Consider the following 21,766-nt stretch of genomic DNA (forward strand, 5'->3'; position numbering starts at 1 on the left):
GTAAAAAATAGGGAGATATATAGACATGAAATCTATGTTTTTACTTTGCCTCTCCAAAGTGGTGACTAATTAAAAAGAATAAACAACCAAAAATTCGTTAAATAGACTGTTGGAAGTGGGAAAGATATAAAGTTGAAGACACATTGGCTTGGTTCAGACCATCCTAGATTGTGCAAAGGACATTTTTTGTGTCTTACATGTGAAGTTTTGAGGATCTTCATATTGTTTAAATGCTCTTCACATCTGCAAGCCAATGGGGAGGCATTGAAATTTGCACATATGTCCATGATGATGAATGTAGAGTAGGCAGCCAAGAGCATTTAGTCAATAAAACACTTGAGGCCTACCTGTAGAGTAAAGCAAGGTAAGGCAGAGAGAGGCATAGGTATCAAAACAAAGCTAAACAATTTGATCATTCAATTGAGAAAGAACTATAACCATCCTAATCTATTGGAATCACAGTTTGATCAATCAATTGATTACCCATGAGTGGCTTAGTTGGTTCAGTAGTGTGGCAAAATTGGCTTCTTAGATAGACTTATATTGCATTTGGAAGCTTGAAAACATAAGATTTTGATTTTTTCTCAATTGATGAAAGTTTTAGACTTGTTGGAATACTATCTGTTTGAGAGAGGACATGAGGTTTGTGGAATTGATGGAGGAGTTAAATTGGAACATCATAGAATGCAGACCAATGATTTCAATGACCTAGAAAGAAAATATCATATCTTGTATCTCACTACTATAGATACTTGTATCATATATGATAGTGACTGGAATCCTCAAATGGATTTGCAAGCAATGGACCGGTGTCATAGGATTGGACAAACAAAAGTTGTACATGTCTACAGGCTTATCAAGGCTCATTCTGTAGAGGGTCGCATGCTTAAAGTAGCATTTAGCAAGCTAAAGCTAGAACATTTTGTTATTGAGAAAGGGAAATTCTATCAAGAACGAGTTACCAATACACTAGAGGATAGTAGGCAGGGAAGCCTCAAGATCAACACAAAAATAAATGCATTAAAGGAGAAGGCGACAGGATATAAAGCCGCATGCTAAAGAGGAACGTCCACACTAAAGGTAGGGGCAGCCTCCAACATTTTAAGATGAAGATTCACGTAGAGGAGGAGCCCACACAAGTGGTATGGAAAGGGGCTTTCCACATGGAGACCTCAATTTCCCCAATTGCTACATTGGATCCTTCATAGCTAGTTACTCGATGGTTCCTAGGGACACAATTTAGCTTGTGATGGACTCCTCAATACTCTTGCCTACCTTATTATTCTATCCTTTTGGGGTGTTGGAAAACATCAAGTGTAGAAAAGTCTTTATTTCTTAAGAGGAAATTTAGAAATTATGGTTAAAGAAGCTACAACATTCAATCATCAAGGGTTCAAGATGGTTTTGCCTACACTATTGAATGAAGCCAGACATCTGGGTTTGGATCTCCCTTATGAGTTGCCCATCATCCAACAATCATACAAAAAGAGGGACTCCATATTGAATAATTTGAAGAAGCCACACAAGCAGCCAATAGAGGAAAAATTAAAACTAATTATCCCACATTGTTAAAATGAGGGTCCTTTTCTATTTTTAAATACTCCCGTCCACAATTTAAATGTTGTCTTTGAGACAAAAGGCTTTTGCAAGCTATGGCCTACATGATGGGCCTAACCTAGTCATTGACAACTAGTTAATTTTGAACATGCATGCAAAATAGAGTATATAGAAAAAGTTTCCAGAATAGTTAGAATGGTCATCAAAAAAGTTTAGAAATCTAGTGGTCGCCATGTCACCACCAAAAAATGGGAGGATCTCACCAGTAGTGGCATGGAAACCTCTCGAAAAGTTAAAATTTTGGCAAGCAACCTGTCAAAAAACCTAGTAACCTAATGAAAATAATGTGTGAAGTGACTAAGAGATGATGTGGAATTTTGACAAACTGCATGATGAGAAGTGGCAATATGTGGCATTGTCTGGCAAGCAAATCTCACGATGCATAAGATGGCGATACGTGGCGCATCTGACGGCTGTCACTATGTCGCCAAGAAAAAGTTGCAAGGAGGTTAACATAGTGAGATGGTGACTCAATCAAAAATTGACATGTGGTAGTGAGCTGGTAGTGAGGTGGATGAATGACATGATGATACATGGTGCCAGTTGTGTAGGTTAGAGCCAATCAGATACCACCACGTGGCACATAAGTCAAAAGGGGTTTGACCTGAATTCTTAGGGTTAGGGCAAAAAATGAAAGATTTTAAAATGCATTTTTAATTGTTTTTTCAAAAGGGATCACATTTAGATTTTTTTTAATCAAATAGGGGTATTTTCTAAAATTTACACTTTAGGAAATTTTAAATTTTTTAAAATTGCAAGTGCATATTTTTCAAATTGAGATTCTGGGAGTTTTTGAGAGGTGAATATAGGCATATTATACATCACTGGAACTAGGAGAAGACAAACTTTCTGATTATGAGGTCACATTTTGCATAGCAATTCACCAATTCAGTCTATAAGTGAATTTGTAATTTCCAGGGCATTCTTAGTGGAATGGGAAAAATTCATCATGGAGCATTAAAATTGGATAGGAGGTAGATATGAAAGTTTTTTGAAGCCTAAATGTGGAGAAAATTGATTCTAAAAGGTTTTCTTGGCTTCTAGAGGTCATATTTAACTAATTTTTCACTTTTTCCTTGAGTTCAAATTTGGCATCAAAATTAGTTATGATTCTCAATCAAATATCTTAGATATTTCATGCTTTTCAAGGCCAAATGATGAGGATTTGATTCACCAATTGTAGAAAGAGATTAGAGAGATTCTTTTAACTATTAGGAGATGGAATTTCAAGTGGACACATGTCTTTAGATTAGATCTAAGAATTCACTTCCTCCTATATCATTCTTTTTCTTTCTCATTGTAAGGGTTCCAACTTTGGAGAGAAAAAGTTTCATTGCTATGATACCATTAGGGGTTCCAGTTTTTGATATGTTTTCCCTATTGTGACACCACATTTTCTTCAACAATTTCTCTTGTACGAATAGTAGTAATGAAGATGATAGATAATTTTTAGATCTATTAGGTGTTTCTATGTTTGATTTCATGCATATGAATGTATAATTTCAAGGAAATGAATATAGTTGAGCGAAAATCTCTTTAGTTTCATTCTGATTCTCATCTTCTTCCTCTGTTATCTATAATTTTTTGTGTTTAAGAACAAAGAGCTTAAACTCATTTGCAATCCCTTAAGGTTGTATGTCTAGATAAGTTTTCTATTGGAACAAAGAGCCAAATAAATGCTTATTTAACTTGACAGGGTTGTAGGTTTCATCAGGAGGATATTCAATAAGTAATGAGATCTTTATGAACATAGATGTTTATTTACAAGGTGAATAGATGGATCAAATATCTAAATATATGAGTATGTCTTAGGTATCCATATGTATGTGCTTGATTCATGGAATTTCCCAACAGATAAGGTACTGATCATCTGCAGGATCAATTTGTCCTTACTACTACATATTTGGGGTTTTGTTGAATTCAACATCATTAATCAAAAAATTTTCCCTTTCATGTTGAAGAGCTGAAATGGATGCCATCACTTAGCTTGTGAATATCATAGAATTGTAATTTGCTACTGTAGATCTATTTTATTGCATAAGTATTAGGAGATATAAGGGTTCTATCTCCTTTTTTAGATTCAAGAATATGTTTTAGCACTGGTACCATATTAATTGAATCTGAGGTCCACCTACCTAGGTTTTATAGAACCTAAAGTAGAAGAATGGTCTAGCCTTATTGTTGGCCTAGTATCTAAAATGACATGTTGAAGATGGGAGTTAGCTACCTCTAGATGTGTCTTGTTCTCATTGGGGTAATTTGAAACCTGTAGCATTTCAAAACACCAACAAAGTTGATGAGGGGTTCTAGTTCCAAAACCTATTTCTAGATTTCTTTCCACCAGAAATTAAAAATGAGAGTAATGAGTAGCTCAATGACTCTAGTTTCCTAGATAGTTTAGAAGAACACTTTATAGACTTGCTTGATACACTGTGTAAGTTATCAAATGAGGTCATGTATTTGAACCTAGCCAAACCATATCTATATGCTGAGTCATTATCCTTGATCTATCCTAAGCTTATTACCTAGGATAAAACTAAGCCAAATAAAATTCCTAACTTTGACACTAACTATGACATCTTTGTATGCCTTAATGTGGTTGAACCATATTTGAGACTAGAAGTAAATGAAGCACCTATGGATGAGTCAAGTACCAATCATCTCTATCACGTGAACAAAGGTCTAACACCTCAAAATGTAGCAACCCAAACCATGTTGTAGTAGGTTTGGATAAAAAATAAAAAAAAATAGAAGTGACATATATAAGGGTGAAAACCCAATTATGGAACCCAATAATGAGATAATTGATGCTTCACCCAAGTATTCATAAGAGAGGTCATCTATTTTAATCAAGATAATAGAGAAAGTCAACATTGTGATAGAAGTAGAACCCATAATCATTCACAAAGCATAGTCATTAACTTTCGATGAAAGAAGTGAATTCATTCACTTCTTCAAGAAAAGGAAAATTGATTTTGCATGGTCCTATGCTGACATGTCAAGTTTGGATCCTAATCTAATTCTCCAAGACCTTAGTATCCAAAGGCTAGACTAGTCAAACAAAAGCTCAAAAAAATGCATCAACATATAGCACTATTAGTCAAAATAGAGTTGGAGAAGTTACTTCATTCCAATTTGATCAGGCCATTGGCCTATGCTTAGTGGATCTCAGACATTGTGCAAATTTCAAACAAAAAATGGTAGTATAAGAATTCACATTGATTTCTATGATGTCAACAAGGAATGTCCCAAAGATGACTTTCCCTTAACAATTATTGATGTCATTGTAGACCTAATATAAGGACATTCTATGTTCACTCTTATGGATGGCTTCTCTAGTTATAAGCAAATCTGAATAGCACCCCAAGACCAAGAGAAAATAGCCTTAATTAGTGCATGAGGAATATTCTATTGGAACGTCATGCCCTTTGCTCTCAAGAATGTAGGAGCCACATATTAATTAGATATGACCATAATATTTCATGAAATGATGCACACATTTATGGAGATTCATGTAGATGTCATTCTAGAAAAATCTCATGCCTGTCAAGATCACTTGCCAATTCTAGACAAAATTTTCACTCATCTAGAGGTTTTCAAAGTTAGGTTGATTCCTAAGAAATGTGCTTTTGGGGCAAAATCTAGAAATCTCCTACACTATATTATCTCTATCAAAGGGATAGAGGTAGATACCAAAAATGTACAAGCTATTATTGATATGAAAGCTCTGAAGAACCTAAGCCAACTGTGTTCTCTCCAAGGGAGACTTCAATTCGGCCAAAGATTCATAGCTCAGTTGGCTAAGAAATGTATACCTTTCACTCACCTTCTCCATAAAGATATATTCTTAAAGTGGGATAATCAATGTCAAACAACATTTGACCTCCTCAAGAGTTATCTAATGAATCCACCTATCTTGGTGTCGCCTATGCAACATAAACCTTTATTGTTGTATATCTTCCTGATAGAAAAATCAATAGTAGCCCTTTTGGCACAAGAAAATGACCAAGGAAAGGAATGGGCCATCTTCTACATAAGTCAAGCTTTGGTCAACTATGAGTTTAATGACACTTTCATTGAGAAGGCATGTTTGGCAGTAGTTTTTTCTTCCTAGAAGCTATGTCGCTACCTCTTAACCCATAAGGTAAAGATCATATCTAAAATTGATCCTCACAAGTATCTTCTTAGCAAAAAAACATTAATAGGGAGGCTAGCCAAGTAGGTCATGATACTAAGTTAATTTGACATGGAGTATATTGATAGGAAAGCCATCAAAGGAAAATCCATTGCAAATTAGTTAGCAGATGCACCTCTAGAAAGTTCAAGTCCTATCTTATTAGATTTTCCAAATACTCACATTCTTTAGATAGAGCTAGTCACAAGGAAGTTTTATTTTGATGGATCCTATACACATCATGTTTCATGCACATGATTCTAGTCATCACACCTTTAGGCATAAGTTCTTCATTGAGGAGGTTTTTCAACTTGCATTTGTTCAACCTAAATCCCATATTATTTTCTTCCTTAACACTCCCAACTCCCTCTGGTATGATTCAATTTTTTCCTACTTATATGATAACCTTATGCCTCGTAATCTATCTAGAAACCCAAAACAAAACTTTATCCAATAATCCTTGTGTTACACATTGGTGGCTAACACATTATCTAGGAAAGGTTTAGGTTAAACTTTATTTAGATGTCTAGAAAATTCTAACTCTAGGGTTTCTCTACAAGAGGTTCATGTGGGTATTTGTGCGTCACATTCCACTAGATTTACCCTAGCCAAAAAACTCCTTAGAATGGGCTATTTATGGCCCACCATGGAAAATGATTCTATTTACTATGTCAAAATTTGTAAGAAGTGTTAGATCCCTGACAATCTCATTCATGCACTAGCTTAGAAACTCAACCCCTTGCCCACACTATGACCTTTTTATTAGTGGGTTTTGAATTGATTGGCATAATTAACACACATTCATCCAACAAACACAAATGGATTATTGCAACAATAAAATATTTCACCAAATGATTTGAAGTAGTGGCACTCACAGATGCCACTAGAAAACAAATCTCCTTGTTTTTCCTTAATCATATAATTTATCAGTTTGGCATATCTCATGCTATACTAATATATATTTCCTTGTATTTCAAAAATCAAATAGTTGATGAGATGTGTGAAAATTTCCACATCATTCACCATTCCTTGTCAGTCTATAATCCCCAAGAAAATGTCCAAGCAAAGGCCACTAACAAAAACATCATTAAAATTTTGAAAAGAATTGTCAATGATAGTATTTACGACTAGTATTTACAATTAAATCCTACACCCTAAGCCTATAGAACAAGTGTTCAAATGCCTGTGGGCATAACTCACTTGTCTTTGGTCTATGATAGTGAAACAATTCTTCCCCTAGAGGTTGAAATACCATCTTCAAGAGTCACCTTACATGTGATCATGATAGATGAGGACTATAGAGTGGCCTATTTAGAACAATTTGAATTCCTAGAGGAACATCAACACACAACCAACGAACATCTCAAAGTGTATTAGAATAGGATCTCAAGCCACTTTAGCAAGAACATGAAGCCACTTATTTTTCAAATTGGAGAGTTAGTCCTTTAAGAAAATCCTAAAAACTAGGTAGATCAAGAAAAAAAGGCAAGTAGGAAGCCAATTGGATTGGCCCTTATATCATCACATAATCTTTTGGGACAAGTACATACAAACTTTCCCATTGTGATGGAGAAGAACTAGCAGAACCCATTAACATCATCCATCTTAAAAATTTCTATGTCTAAAGGTATGAGGAAACACCACATATATAAAATTATCAAAAATATCAAAAACAACTAGAAAACTTTCAAAAAAAAAATACTGGTATGAAAGGAGTGAGAGATAACACCTTTGGACTTCCCCAACAACACAAGTCCATTAATGTGAAAAATACTACATAATAGGGCTACAAAAAAAACCATCCACACCAAATTTTTTTGTTTGTAGCCTCTCCATTGCTTACCTCTGTATTACTTGACACAATTAGTGGAAAATGGAACAAGGGAATGCAAGGTACCACATTTGAGTCAATTTTACACATAACCAATTGAGAAAAACTTGTGGGTTGAAATTTAGTGATTTCTCGACATTAGAAGAGATTAACAAGAGAGACAACCAATAAAAAAAAAACAAAATGAAGGTGAGCAACTCAGGGGAACATGGAGTCCGATTATGTTTTAAGATATCATAGGCATGATTTACAGGAAAATCAATACACATCTCAAATATCTAGTACCACCAAGTAGTCCCAAAAATCCCTTTTAGCCTCCATAAATCCATATGCAGTCCCAAAAATCCATTTTAGTCTCCATAAATCCATACGTGGTCTCAAAAATCCATTTTAGCCTCCATAAATCTATATGGTCCAAAAAATCCATTTTAGCCTCCATAAATCCTTGTGTGGTCCCAAACATCCATTTTTACCTCAATATATATACATATGGCCCGAAGAACCCATTTTTAGCTTTCATAAATGCACATGTCTTCACAAAACTCACTTCTAGTCTCCATAACTTTTTATGTGCTCTAAAATGTCCCTTTTAGCCTTAATGCTAGCCCTGGTCGTCTCCATATTCCAACAAATCTCATTTCCTTCCTCTTTTTACTATTACTAGACCAAAACTAATCTAAAATAGTCAAAAAACATAACAAATATTCAAAAAATTATAAAAAACATAAAAAATGATAAAAACACTCCTATATATATATATATATTCAAAAATCATCCAAAGTTGTTAAAGCCAAATAAAAAGTCAAATGAGTGATCAAAATAATATCACAAACATTGTTATTAATTTTGAATGAATTATTTTTATATATTTCAAACTAACAATCCATTGATTTCATGTCAAGTTGGTGTCCATCTATAATTGGTACTCCTTCAGGATGGGTTTGTAAACCTTGACCAATTTTTTATGAAATCAATGGTGAGGCCCCTATATTGAAAAATATTTAAATATTTTATGGCAAAATCTTACCCTATTACTTCTGGAAAAGATTTCAAAACAAGCCAATAAAAATCATAATTAATTAATTAGTAAGCAATGTCGTTATGTCTTGAAACATATCTCAGAGCTTGGGAAAATCTAGCACAACATGGATAGCTAAAGAATTTTTCCTTTGTTCCTCCTTACACCCTTCTCCTTCTAAAGATATATCAAAAGGGCAGTCAAAACTTATTTATATTGTAGAGGCCATGATTGATTCTACATTCTTCAACAAATATATCAATGTTATCCTAAAATGCCTTTGTGACCTTACATCTCATCTTTATGATTTAGGGACATGTTGGTAGTTCAGGAATCACTTGTGTTGGCCTAATTTTTCACTCATGAAAAAATTCGTGAAATCTTGTGAAAATGAGGAAGAGTTTGTGTTTAGACTGCTTAGGGTTTCTAAAATCTTATTATCCCTCATGAAAAACCTTAGGGCAAGTAGTCATGTATTGTTCTTTCTTGAAATGTTCAAAATTATCGAGCAATCATCGAATAGGGACATACAAAAATTTTCTTACACATTTATATTCCTAAGTCTTTTAACATTTTTTCATGTTATATTTCATACCTCTTAATTCTTTTAAGTTGCAATGTTGGGAAAGTTGTTCAGCCACAAAATTGCTCTATTATGATCATTAATTGTGTTGAAAGATGGGAGGATGTGAAATAGCCCTCAACTATTCATCACGTTGTTGCGACAATTATTGTTAAATGAAAGGTTTAATTTGTGAAGGGGTGACAAGCTATTAATCACAAGGTCACATGTAGTATCGATTTTAAGGCATGAAGAGCTATGAAGCAATTATTGAAGGCCAAGTAGTCAATGAAAAGTTAGTGTCCAAGTAGCATGTTCTTATAAGGACTATTTCTAACAAAGGACCATCATCTCCTTGATGTCATCTGATCTTGTATGATCAACGATGGTCACTTTCCTGCATTTTGAATTTGTATGATGTTTAACCAAAGTCAGAAAGTGATAAAGAGACATATGAATCAATGGGCCTAAAGTTGAGGTTTCAACAAAAACTAAGTCTTATGGTTATCACATGATTGCAAAAGGTTTTATGGTTAAATAAATAAAAGTTGCAATGGTATGAAAGATGTGAGCAATTAACTATTAATATTATCACACTCATCGGTGATTAAGAATAACTTGGTGTTAAGGTAGTGACATAGAAAAATTATTGTGATTGCACCATTGCAGGGTTAAATGTTAACTTAGATATTGAAGTTGTGAAGCAGCGATAAAGGAGTAAATAGTCAAGTGAATAGTTAATTGTAGCATTGCATCGGTAAAGTGGAAGATGATCTGTCAAGTTACGAAGTTGCAAAGGATATTTGATAGTTAGTAGAAATGTTCATCACTCTTTCACAAGGGTTAGGAATGCAACAAAGAGCTAAGTTTTGATGGATTTAGAAAGAAATCAAGTAGTTAAGTTTTAGACCATCACAACATCACAAAAATAATATGATCGACTAAGTTTATAGTGATGAAGTTGTGAAGTTTTGGAATTGCACTGTCACAAGGTTTAGCTGCAATTAAAATTTGAAACTGTGAGCTTGTGAGATGAGCTCAAAATAGTTAAAGTTAAATGCTACCACAAGGTCATAGGGTTTTATTCATAGTTAAGATCTTTCCTTGCAAAGTTGTAAAAAGAAGTGATGGTAAAACAAAGCAGCAATGACATCTTCACAGGTTAGAAGATTAGTTTGCAAGGGGTATGCACAAGAAGAAGGAATAGACTATTGAGAAACATTTTCCCCTGTTGCAAGATTGGAAGGAGTAAGAGTTTTTCTTTCTTACTCTGCATACAAAGATTTCAAATTGTATCAAATGGATGTGAAGTCATCATTTCTAAATGGTATATTAGAAAAAGAGGTTTACGTAGAATAATCAGAAGGATTTGTTGATGCTAACAAAAAAAACATGGTATGTAGACTACACAAAGCTTTATATGGTTTAAAGAAAGCACTGAGAGCATGGTATGAAAGACTTCACAATTATCTTGTGAATATTGGAATTGAAAGGACTAATGATAACAACAATCTATACTTGAAGATAGAAAATAGAAAAGGTATTTTACTATCTGAAATTTTTGTAGATGATATCATATTTGAAGGTCAAGATGGATTATGTAAGGTGTTTACAAATGAAATGAAGAAATAATTTGAGATGTCTATGTTTGGAAATGAAATATTGTATATACATCACTTGGTCTAAGTATCTAAAGGAAATATTAAAAACTTTTGGACTAGAAGATTCAAAACCAGTTAGCACACCTATGGTGACAGGACACAAGTTGTAAAAGAATGATGATTCAACTGATATGAATCAAACATTGTATAGGTCTACATGATAGAAAAATTGCAATATGTAGTACATAACAAATATGACATTGCATTATATGTTAGGATAGTTGCAAGATTCTCTACTAATCCTAAGGAGAATCATTTGTTGGGTGTTAAGAGAATTGTGAGATATTTGAAAGGAATAGAAGACTATGGTCTATACTACAAGGAAAATGAGAAAGTTGAGTTGAGAGCCTACACTAATGTTGATTGGGTTGGAAATATTGATGAAAAAAAGAGTCACTAGTACATTTCCCCTTATTTTTCGACCAATTTTTTAAACGAAAGACCATATTGGCCTATGATTTTTTTTTTTATATACACCTGCATTGGTCAAAATTTTGACCAAATTAGGCTTTTTATGCCTGGGTTGGTCAAAATTTTGACCAAATCGGGTTCATAATAAAATTAAAAAAAATTCATATTCATCATTTTATTATTTGGTGAGTTTTTTTGGTGGGTTTTTTAGTGGTTAGAGTTTGTTGTTCAATATGTGCATGGACTGTATAGGCACATCTCTCAGCATAACAAGACCTTGAGGTAAATTTTTCTTTCTCAAAGGTTAAGAATTTTTATAGGTTTGAATGATATATGTAGCATTTTCATTTTGTAGAACTACGTAAATTTTGCATAGAAATTATCTATGCAAAAATATATGGGGTTAAAGAAATTATTTTCCCCCATGGTGAGTATTAGATCTAAAATAGAGATTGTTATGGATTGGGATATTTGGTACAACTGCTACAACCATAGGAGGCTCCATATTTGCTATGTTGTGTACATGTAATTAACCAATCATGTATTTGGACTTGCTAACCTTTTTTGTAGGCTTATGCACCGTAAGTTGTGCTCTTTAGGTGTGTAGGGCTCATTTGTTAGTATTTGAGTATATGTTTTTGGTAGATTCAAAATGCCTATAATGTATGATACTATCATGTTTTTGATTTTAGTAGGTATCTACTTGTAACTATGATATCTAACATATATTTTAGAATTACTGAAGAGAATAAGAAAATTGTCCTCCTCTTCATTCTTTGGAACATGGTGAACTTAGGCATTATATGATTAATTATTGAAACTTTCCATAGATCTAGGCTTATGCATCATAACTTGTGCTCTTTAGGTGTGCATGGCTCTTTGTCACTATATCAATATATTGTGTATATGCTTTTGGTAGATTTTGAATGCCTATAATGTATAATATTATCATGTTTTATAGTTTAAAAGGTATCTACTTGTTATTGTGATGTTTACATAAATTTCAAAATTGTTGAAGAGAATAAGAAAATTGCTAGCCTCTTTAGTCTTTGGAGCATGGTGAACCTAGGTATTAAATGATAAAATCCTCTCACTAAAACTTAGTGTAGATCCTTTCCCATGCCAAATATTGGCAACCTGAGCATCATGAAGGTTTGGCCTTTGGAGTCTAGACATAATGTTGATTTGAAGCATAGTGTTACTATTTAATATACAGATTCCATTTGGGAGAATGATGAGGAATGAAAGGTTACACATAAACAAATTATTAATTCTATGACTTTCTACCACTCAATGAATGACTACACTCACCATTTGGCATGAGAGAAGTTGAATGAATGTAATAGTTTGAATACACTAAGATCTTCTTACTCTTGTATAACTAAAAGCTTTTTTCAATAAATATAGATAAATGCAATATTGCTAATGATTATCTTTTAGTTTAGTATATTTGGCATCATCAGTAACCTCTAATACCTAGGTCACATCTCTAAGAACAATTTCTCTTGGCACATAATATGGGTGAATTTGAGTGAGGTGACTAAATTTTTCTTTCAAAACCATATGTGCAAATATAAACATTAAGTACAACATGTCCAATAATTTTGTAGATATATTTGCCTATAAAGAAAGACCACACCTAGAAATATGAACCCTAAACAAAATAACAAGACAATTGCTAGATCGTGGTCTCAGTTTTGAAGAAAAGTTGATAAATGTTATTATCCTTGCAAAAAGTGTAAGGGCTTAGAGAATCAAAGAATTTTAATCTCAACAACAAAGATTCATTGTAAGCAACATGATCACATTGAAGGGGGTCATGATTTTTGTCGATTGGTAAATGTAGATTTCCAACTAGAGGAACATGGAGGTGTGAATATCCATGTTGAGGATAACATTCCCATCGAAGAAGATGATAATGTGGCAAAGGAAGTGATTGAAGAAGATGGCATTGGCATAACTAATGAAGATGCTCACAATGATGGCACTAGAACATTTGATAAAGATGATGAAGATGGTCTTGATATACCTATACTTCAGAAGGCACACAAGCCCCTATACGAAGGCTCCCAAACAACTCTTCTCTCTGCTATAGTGTTGTTGGTGAACTTGAAGTTTATGAATGGTTTATCCAATGTAGCAATGTTGTGTATGTTAAGGGATGCCATTTTTTTCATCTTCAATATTAGCATACTATTATTATTCATTATATTAACAAATTCATTTTTTTGTAGGTTGATGGGTGAGTTTTTGTTATCACCATCAAACATTCTACCTCATTCATACTGAGAATTGTCTACCATTATTAATCAAATTGGAATGAAGTATTAGACAATAGATACATGTCCCAATGATCACATTCTATATCATAAACAACATGAATTTGCAAGAGAATGCCCTGATTGTCATATTAGTAGATATTGGTTAGATCAAATAAAAAAAAGGTGCCTTACAAGATTCTTTGGTACATTCCGATTATTCTATGTCTTCAACAATTATTCAGGTGCACCAACTTGACAAAATTTATGGATTATCATGCACACAATAGAAGTTAAGATGACATTATGTGAATGCCTATGGATGGTTTTGCATTTAAATAGATAGAAGAAACATGGCCACACTTTAAAGAAAGACCTCATAATCTCAAGTTTGCATTAGCAACAAATGGTATCAATCCATTTGGAGATATGAGATCTGTTTATTCACTGTGGCCTATTTTGTTATTAACAATAACATTCCTCCTTGGATTTCCATAAAGAGGGAGTACATAATGTTGTAAATGATTGTACTAAGTATTTATTAATTTAATAGTTGTCTAAATTAATTTATAAATAGTGCATCAAAATGGTCATAATAATTATGTATTGTTTATGTTCATTCAATTACTAGGTAAGTACCAAGTTAAAGCTATGAATATGTATATTGAACCCCTTATTGATGAGTTGTTCAAGTTATGGAATGGGTTCACTATGTATGAAATCTCTAGACCAATAGGACAAAGAGAATTTCAATTTCGTGCAATGCTTGTATGGGCAATACATAATGCCCTCGGGCTAACTCAATTTTGCGGTATGTTATATTGTTAAGGTCACATATTTTTAGTTTGTTATAGTGCTTACACATTATTTTTGTATGCTTAAGTTGTGCATGGTAAGTGTACATGATCCAATTGTACATGATCTCTTAGGTCTTCAAACAAAGCAAAAATTCACATGTCTATTTTGTGGTCCGAAGATGAAATTTTGTCATTGAAGAAGTTTAGGAAAGAAGGTGTTCGATGAGTTTAGGAACTTTCTCCACAATAATCATAAGTATCAAATTTCTAAAAAATATCTTTTAAATGGAAAAAGAAGAGACAACATCAAGGCCATGAAGAATGACACCTCATTTATGGAAGTTAGAATATGATTGACAAAATTACCATGGTAATGTCCAGTTTGTGGTTTGAAATTTGAAATTTGTATTTTGATATTGTCTTTTATTTAGTAATGATATAATTGATGCTCCTAAAGGTCATCAAGGCATCAATGACCAACTTCTTAAAGGAATAAAAGGTTATCCTACTTAATTTAGTAGGTTACTATACTACAAGGATCTCCCAATCGTGCATTTGTTTGATGCTATGCATATTGAAAAGAATATAACAGAGACACTATGAAAAATATTGGATGGAAGGCATGATACAAAAAAAATTGCTAAAATTTGTAATGACATTCATGAATCCAATCATGAACTAAAATATTTCATTAAATGGAGACCACATAAATATGAGTGCCCTTCCTTGGTTATTAATAGAGTAACAAAGTGATACATTAAAAGAAGTCATAAAAAAATCACCACATGATTTGCTACAAATATAAGCAGTCTTGTATCAAAGAAAGGTGATTTTGGGCCAAGGTTGAAAACACATGATTGGCATACCTTCGTCAAGGTAAGTCATGTTCTCTATTTACAATATATTTTTTGAAAAGAGAGTGATACAAGTATGATAAATGTGTTTCAATCATTATTTTTTCAGTGATGTCAAGACTACTATTTACTAGTAAGACAACTACTTATATGATATAAGTATTATCACTTGTTTGATTGATGAAGAGGATTTGATCAAAATGATGTAACAATAGCACCTAGAGGAAAGGCTGAGTTATTATATGAAAAAGGAGTACAAGAATTAGCTAAGACAGTGATATCATAGTTCATTGATAATCTACTTAAGGTTGCAAAGGTTGGTTACACTAAGTAAGGTTAGAAGAACAAGTTAAATGAAATTTGTCTGCCAAGCTTGACCGAGCAGATAGTAGGTGCTGAGAAAAGTTAGTGCAAACTAAGTAGAAAATTAGTTGGAGCCAAGAAAAAGTCTATTTTAGTGTAAGCCAAGTAAAGTTTAGTTGATGTCGAGCAAGAGTAAACTTTAGTTCATGCTAAGTGAGTTTTCAATGGATGTTGAGCAATATAGTATGTGTTGAGCATAAAAAGATAGTTAATGTTGACTGTCAATAGAATGATCATGAATTTGATGGATCTAAGTTGTCAAAGTTTTTTTATTGGATTTTGTGAACTATGTGGAAGATAAGATTCATGTGCTGATGGCACAAAATTCAAGATTAAAAAATTTGAGATGAATTCAAAGAGGATGGAAGGAGAAGTTTCTAGAAGGGAATAAAATGAAATAGGGGTAAATTCATTGAATCCTACCTAATCTATCCTAACCCTAAATTAGACAATGGAGAATGAATGAAAAAATATCTCAATTCTCTATTTATAGAGATGGTTGATCAAAAGAAAAGGTTGTCATGTGTGAGAACCTAAGGAAGACAAGGAGTCTAGGGTATTACTTCATTCAATGACCTAAGAGAAGAGTATGCATTGGCAAGAAAAGAAAGAAGGCTTAAGGGTGTGGATGTTTGAAGGGTAAACAAGATATCAAAGCTTAAGTTTGCAAAAGCCAAGCAAAATGGAGGATTGAAACAAAGAACTATAATCTGTAAATGAAGTTGTAAGTTGTTATTAGATCAGTCCTTACAGTTACTCTCTAATAATGATATTAGTCTAGGGTAAATCCTTTGGATTAAGGTTGACCTAATAGTCATTTGTAAATCCTTTAATCAGGTGACATTCTAAGTGAATAGTCAAAATTACTCTAACAAGGCTCACTTCTGATTGGGTGATTGAAATCATTTAACATGGTCACATTTAACATTGTACATTGTAACCTTTAACAGGGTTGGCCTTTCATAGGACATCACTTCAGAAGAGTGAGAAATAATAATATGTTACTAGTGGTTTTTGCCAAATTGGATTTTAATGTAAATAATTGTGTCAATTGTGTTATTGAATGTGTCATATTTCATGTTTACATTTCTGCAAATTGATTTGACAATAACCTACAAGTTTTAAGCGATTGCATAATCTTATGGATGCATGCATGATGATAAATGTTTTATGAGTTCATTAAGCTGTGAAAAGTTTTAATAGTACATTTGGACCTTGGATAACTGATTCACCACCCCCCCCCCCCCCCCAAGGTATTCTAAAGAATTCTGACAATTGGTATCAAAGCCATCTGCTTAAGAGGACTAGTTTGAAGGTACTACAAGCACAAATTTTAAGTTGTCAAAAAGAGAAGTACCCAAGATTAATAGAGATAACTTTCCTACATGGAAAATTCTAATGAAACTACACCTTGGAGAACTTGGAGATCATGCACAATATACCATTTCTATTGAGCATGTTGATCCTGCTGGAGTCTTAACTACTAAAAATCTAAAAAAAGTAGAAAGAACACAACTAGGCAATGTTGGAGATTTCCTCTACCCTAAGCTATATTGAGTTTGATGATATCAAAGGATGTGATAGTGCAAAGAAAATGTGTGATGCTCTATACACCATCTATGGAGCTGACAATAATGTTCTAAGAGCCAAAGCTGAAAGTCTCAGAGGTAATTTTGATGATATGAGAATGCAAGAACATGAAAATATTGCTCAATATTGATATAGGATAAAAGATGTTGTCAATGCAATAAGAGGAGCTACTAGTAAAATAGATGATGATATTGTACTAAACAATGTTTTGATAACACTGCTACCCATCTATGCTATTAGAGTTTCTACAATACAAGAACTAAGATGTGTACAAGGGATTGATCTACCTCTTGAAGGTCTAGTAGGTAGGCTCACTATTTTTGAGCCTAAAAATATTGAATCTTCTTTCAAAGCTAAGCTATCATTAAAGGAACCTAATGAGAAGAAAAAAAAGACAAAATATGTGTCTAGTGATAGTGAGACAAACGAGGAGGATGTAGATCAATTTGAAGCACTATTAGCAAGGAGATGTCACAGAGGTAAAGGAAAGTTTATAGGTAAATTGCCTGGCATTTGTTTCAATTGTAATGAGGTTGGTCATATTGCTGCTAGATGTCCAGTGAAGAAGAACTACAGAGGTGATGACAAGTACAAAAGTAGAAGAGATGAAGACACCAAAGATTACAAAAATGAAAGCAAGAAGTCATGCTACATTGTTGAAGAGGTAACAAGAGATGAATCTAATGATCATGATGATGAAGTGGTGTATGTTGCGATGAAGGATGAATCTGATGAAGATGAGCCTATTGTACTTGTTTGTTGTGTGAACAAGAATGACAAATAGATCATTGACATTGGGTGTTCACATCACATAACTGGAGATAAGAGTAAGTTCATTACCTTGAATTGTTATCATGGAAATAGTGTAAGATTTGGTAATGATGCACCATGTTTGATAAAAGAAAAAGGTTCTATCAAGCTCATAGAAAAGATTTTATGTGACAACACTTACTACATTGAGGGACTTAACTATAATCTATTGAGTGTGTCACAACTGAATAATTCAGGTTGTAAGGTTGAGTTTGAAAACAAGATTGCTAAGATATATGATACTGATGGAAAACTAATTAGAAATGGTGATCAAACTTGAAGTAATCTATACTACCTTGATATAGAGGATGCTACTTATTTAGTTGTAGATTATGATGGCATGTGGCTATGGCACAAGAGGTTATGTAATGTTAATTTTGATAACTTGGTTTGTCAAAAAGATCAAATTTTCACAATCCATTAAAATTGTTAGTAATACTTCTAAATGATAAAAATTTACAACACGATCTAATCCAGAACCATAACCAACAACTTGGTTAGTATTAGTAACATGAGAAAAGTCAGAGGTTTGCCTAAGTTGAAAAAGCCTAACAATATAATGTGCAAACAATGTTAGTTAGGCAAGATGACTAAGTCAATTTTTAAAAGTAAAACTCATACCTCTAAAGGAATGCTAGAGATTGTTCATACTGACTTTTGAGGACCAATTGAAGTACAAAGCTACAAAGGAGATAAGTACATTATGTTGTATGATGATTATCCTAGAATGATGATAGTTATGTTTTTGAAATAGAAGTTTGATACTTTCCAAATGTTTAAGTGGTACTTAGCAAGAGTTGAAAAGGAAACAAGTAAAAGTCTAAAATATTTGAGATCTAATAGAGGAGGAGAATTTACATTAAATGAGTTTGAGATGTTCTATAAAGACAAAGGAATCAAAAGATAATCTTCTCCTAGAACCCCTCCACAAAATAGAATTGCTAAAAGAAGGAATAGGTCTATTATGGACTATGTTAGGAGACTCATGATGGAGAAAAATGTTGTTTTAAAATACTAGAGAGAAGTTGTAAGTACAATTGTCAATACCTTTATTCATGTGCAAGTCAAGAAATGTATTCATTCAAACCCTTTTGAACTATGGTATGGATACTCACCCAACATAAAATATGTTAAGGTATTTAGAAGAAAATGTTATATTCTCAAAGAATTTAGGAATGGTAAACTATATGCAAAAAGAGAAGGTGGTATATTTCTAGTTTATTCCACAAAAAGTAAAGCTTATAAGTGTTTAAATACTAAAACTAACAAAGTAGTGGAAATTGCAAATGTGAAATTTGATGAATATACAGAAGTATATGAGGCTGAATCTATGAAGGAACTAGAAGAATAAAAAATTATCTATATACTTTTAGGAAGGTATTGAACTACCAAATGAAGTTGAGGCACATTCTATTTCTGAGATCAGTGTAAATGAAAGAGATGTTGAACTACCTGATAGAGATGTACATAGTGATTTAGAAGTTGAAAGACCAAATGAAGAAACTAGAGTTGAACCAAGATTGTCTAAATATGTCAAGAGACATCATCCTACTACACAAATCATTGGTGATAAAGATGCTAGACCAATGACAAGGAAAAAGTTGAGAAAAGATACATATTTTTTGAGTATGAAAGAACACAAAATAGTGAAAGATGCCTTAGAAGATGTGGACTGGAGTAAAGCCATGGAAGAAGAGATTGAACAAATTGAGAAAAACAAAACATGGACTCTAGTTCCTAGACTAGAGGAAAAAAATGTGATTGATACCAAGTGGGTATACAAAAAAAAGTTAGATGAAAATGGTGAAATCACAAGGAACAAGGAAAAATTAGTTTATAAAGGATATGCACAAGAAGGGATTGGCTATGGAGAAACATTTTCCCCTATTGCTAGATTGGAAGGAATAAGAACTCTGCTTGCTTACTTTGCATACAAAGGTTTCAAAGTTTATCTAATGGATGTTAAGCCTACATTTCTAAAAGGTATATTAGAGGGAGAAGTTTATATAGAATGGTTAGAAGGATTTTTTGATGTTAATAATAAAAATATGGTATGTAGATTAAATAAAGCTTTATATGGTTTGAAGCAAGTACCAAGAGCATGGTATGAGAGACTTCATAATCATCTCATGAAGATTGGATTTGAAAGGACTGATGATAATAGCAATATATACTTGAAGACATAGAAAGTTAAAGGTATTTTGTTATCTAAAAATTTTGTAGATGAGATCAAGTTCTTTGTGGATTTGCAAATACACTAGATGAAATATGCTATATAGATCACTCAGTCAAGGTATGTTAAGGAGATACTAAAAAATTTTGGATTGGAAGATTCCAAGGTAGTAAGTACACCTATGTTGAAAAGACACAAATTGTCAAAGAATGATGATTCAACTTAGGCGAATCAAACATTTTATAGGTCTATGATTGGGAAATTATAATATGTAGTGCATAGTAGACCTAATATTGCATTATCTATAGCGATAGTTGCAAGATTCTCTACTAATTCTAGAGATAATCATTTGATGGTTGTAAAGATAATAATGATATATCTAGAGGGAGTAGAGGAATATGGTCTATACTACAAGAAATATGAGAAATTTGAATTAAGAGCCTATATTGATGTTGATTGGGCCAGAAATATTGATGATAGAAAGAGCATCGGTGGAGGATCATTTTTCTTAGGAAAGAGGTTAGTTACATGGACTAGCAAGAAACAAAACTACATTTCTCAATCCACCACCAAAGTTGAATATGTTGCTACTACAATAAATTGTGCAAACATTGTATGGATCAAATAGCTATGCAAAAGTATGAAGGAATAGATCATTGAAACAATGATACATAACTGTGATAATATAAGTTCTATACATATATCAAAGAATCTTTTGATGCACACAAAACAAAGCACATTGGAATCAAGTATCATTACTTGAGAAGATTAGTTCAAGATAAAGAGGTGAAGATGGAATATGTTAACACAAAAGAGAAAATTACTAATATCTTCACAAAAGCATTACCCAAGGATGCTCATGAATATCTAAGAGGTAAACTAGGGGTGATATCCCTATCAAATGCTATCTAAGAAACAAGAGGAGTGCCTTACATCATACAAGTTGATTGACATATGTTATATATTGATGCAGTGGATCTTACTTTAGGAGCTACCTAAAGTAATCAAAGAGTTGCATTTACAAATTAGTCATAAACAAGGTGATCAAGAGAGAAATTGAAATTGTTCATATTTGCATATTTAAGATGATAAATCTTTGACATTTTTGTCAAAGAGGGAGATATTGTTAGAATTCTTTTAGAATAACTGAGAGGGGGGGTGAATCAGTTATCCAAGGTCCAATAATGTCCAATCATTTTTTTTTGTGAAATCCTTAATGGCATATAATTGAAATTATCATGCATGCAATTAAAAATTAAGCAATCATGAAAAGTAAACATGCATCACCACATAACACAAAGGACTTTGGTGACCCAGAATCTCTCCAGGAATAAAAAGGTAAAACTGGGGTGGGGATGACACCCACAAAATAACTACACAATTGATTTCAACCACTTCTGATGGTTTGCCCTATTAAAGGCTTTACACACTGTCAGATGTGACCCTGTTAAAGGATTTCTACACCCTGTTAGGAGTGTGCCTTGTTAGAGAAATTAAGAACATTCAACTTAGAATTTTACCCTGTTAAAAGATTTACATAGAGCTGTTAGGCCCACCCAATTCCATGGGATTTATAGTCACCTTCTCAAAAGGATCTTTTATCCCTCTCTAAGGATCTCCTATCCTCCTCTTGAGGATCTCTTATCC

General features: G+C 33.0%; 1 pseudogene; it reads left to right on the forward strand.

Annotated features, from left to right (window-relative positions):
- The first annotated feature begins 230 nt into the window (after positions 1 to 230).
- LOC149561903 (chromatin remodeling protein DDM1 pseudogene) lies at positions 231 to 1,059 on the forward strand (annotated as a pseudogene).
- Positions 1,060 to 21,766: the final 20,707 nt, after the last annotated feature.

Source organism: Cupressus sempervirens, chromosome 4 (assembly GCF_028749045.1).
Source record: "Cupressus sempervirens isolate cs-2001-9-10 chromosome 4, ASM2874904v1, whole genome shotgun sequence".
Taxonomy (NCBI): domain Eukaryota; kingdom Viridiplantae; phylum Streptophyta; class Pinopsida; order Cupressales; family Cupressaceae; genus Cupressus; species Cupressus sempervirens.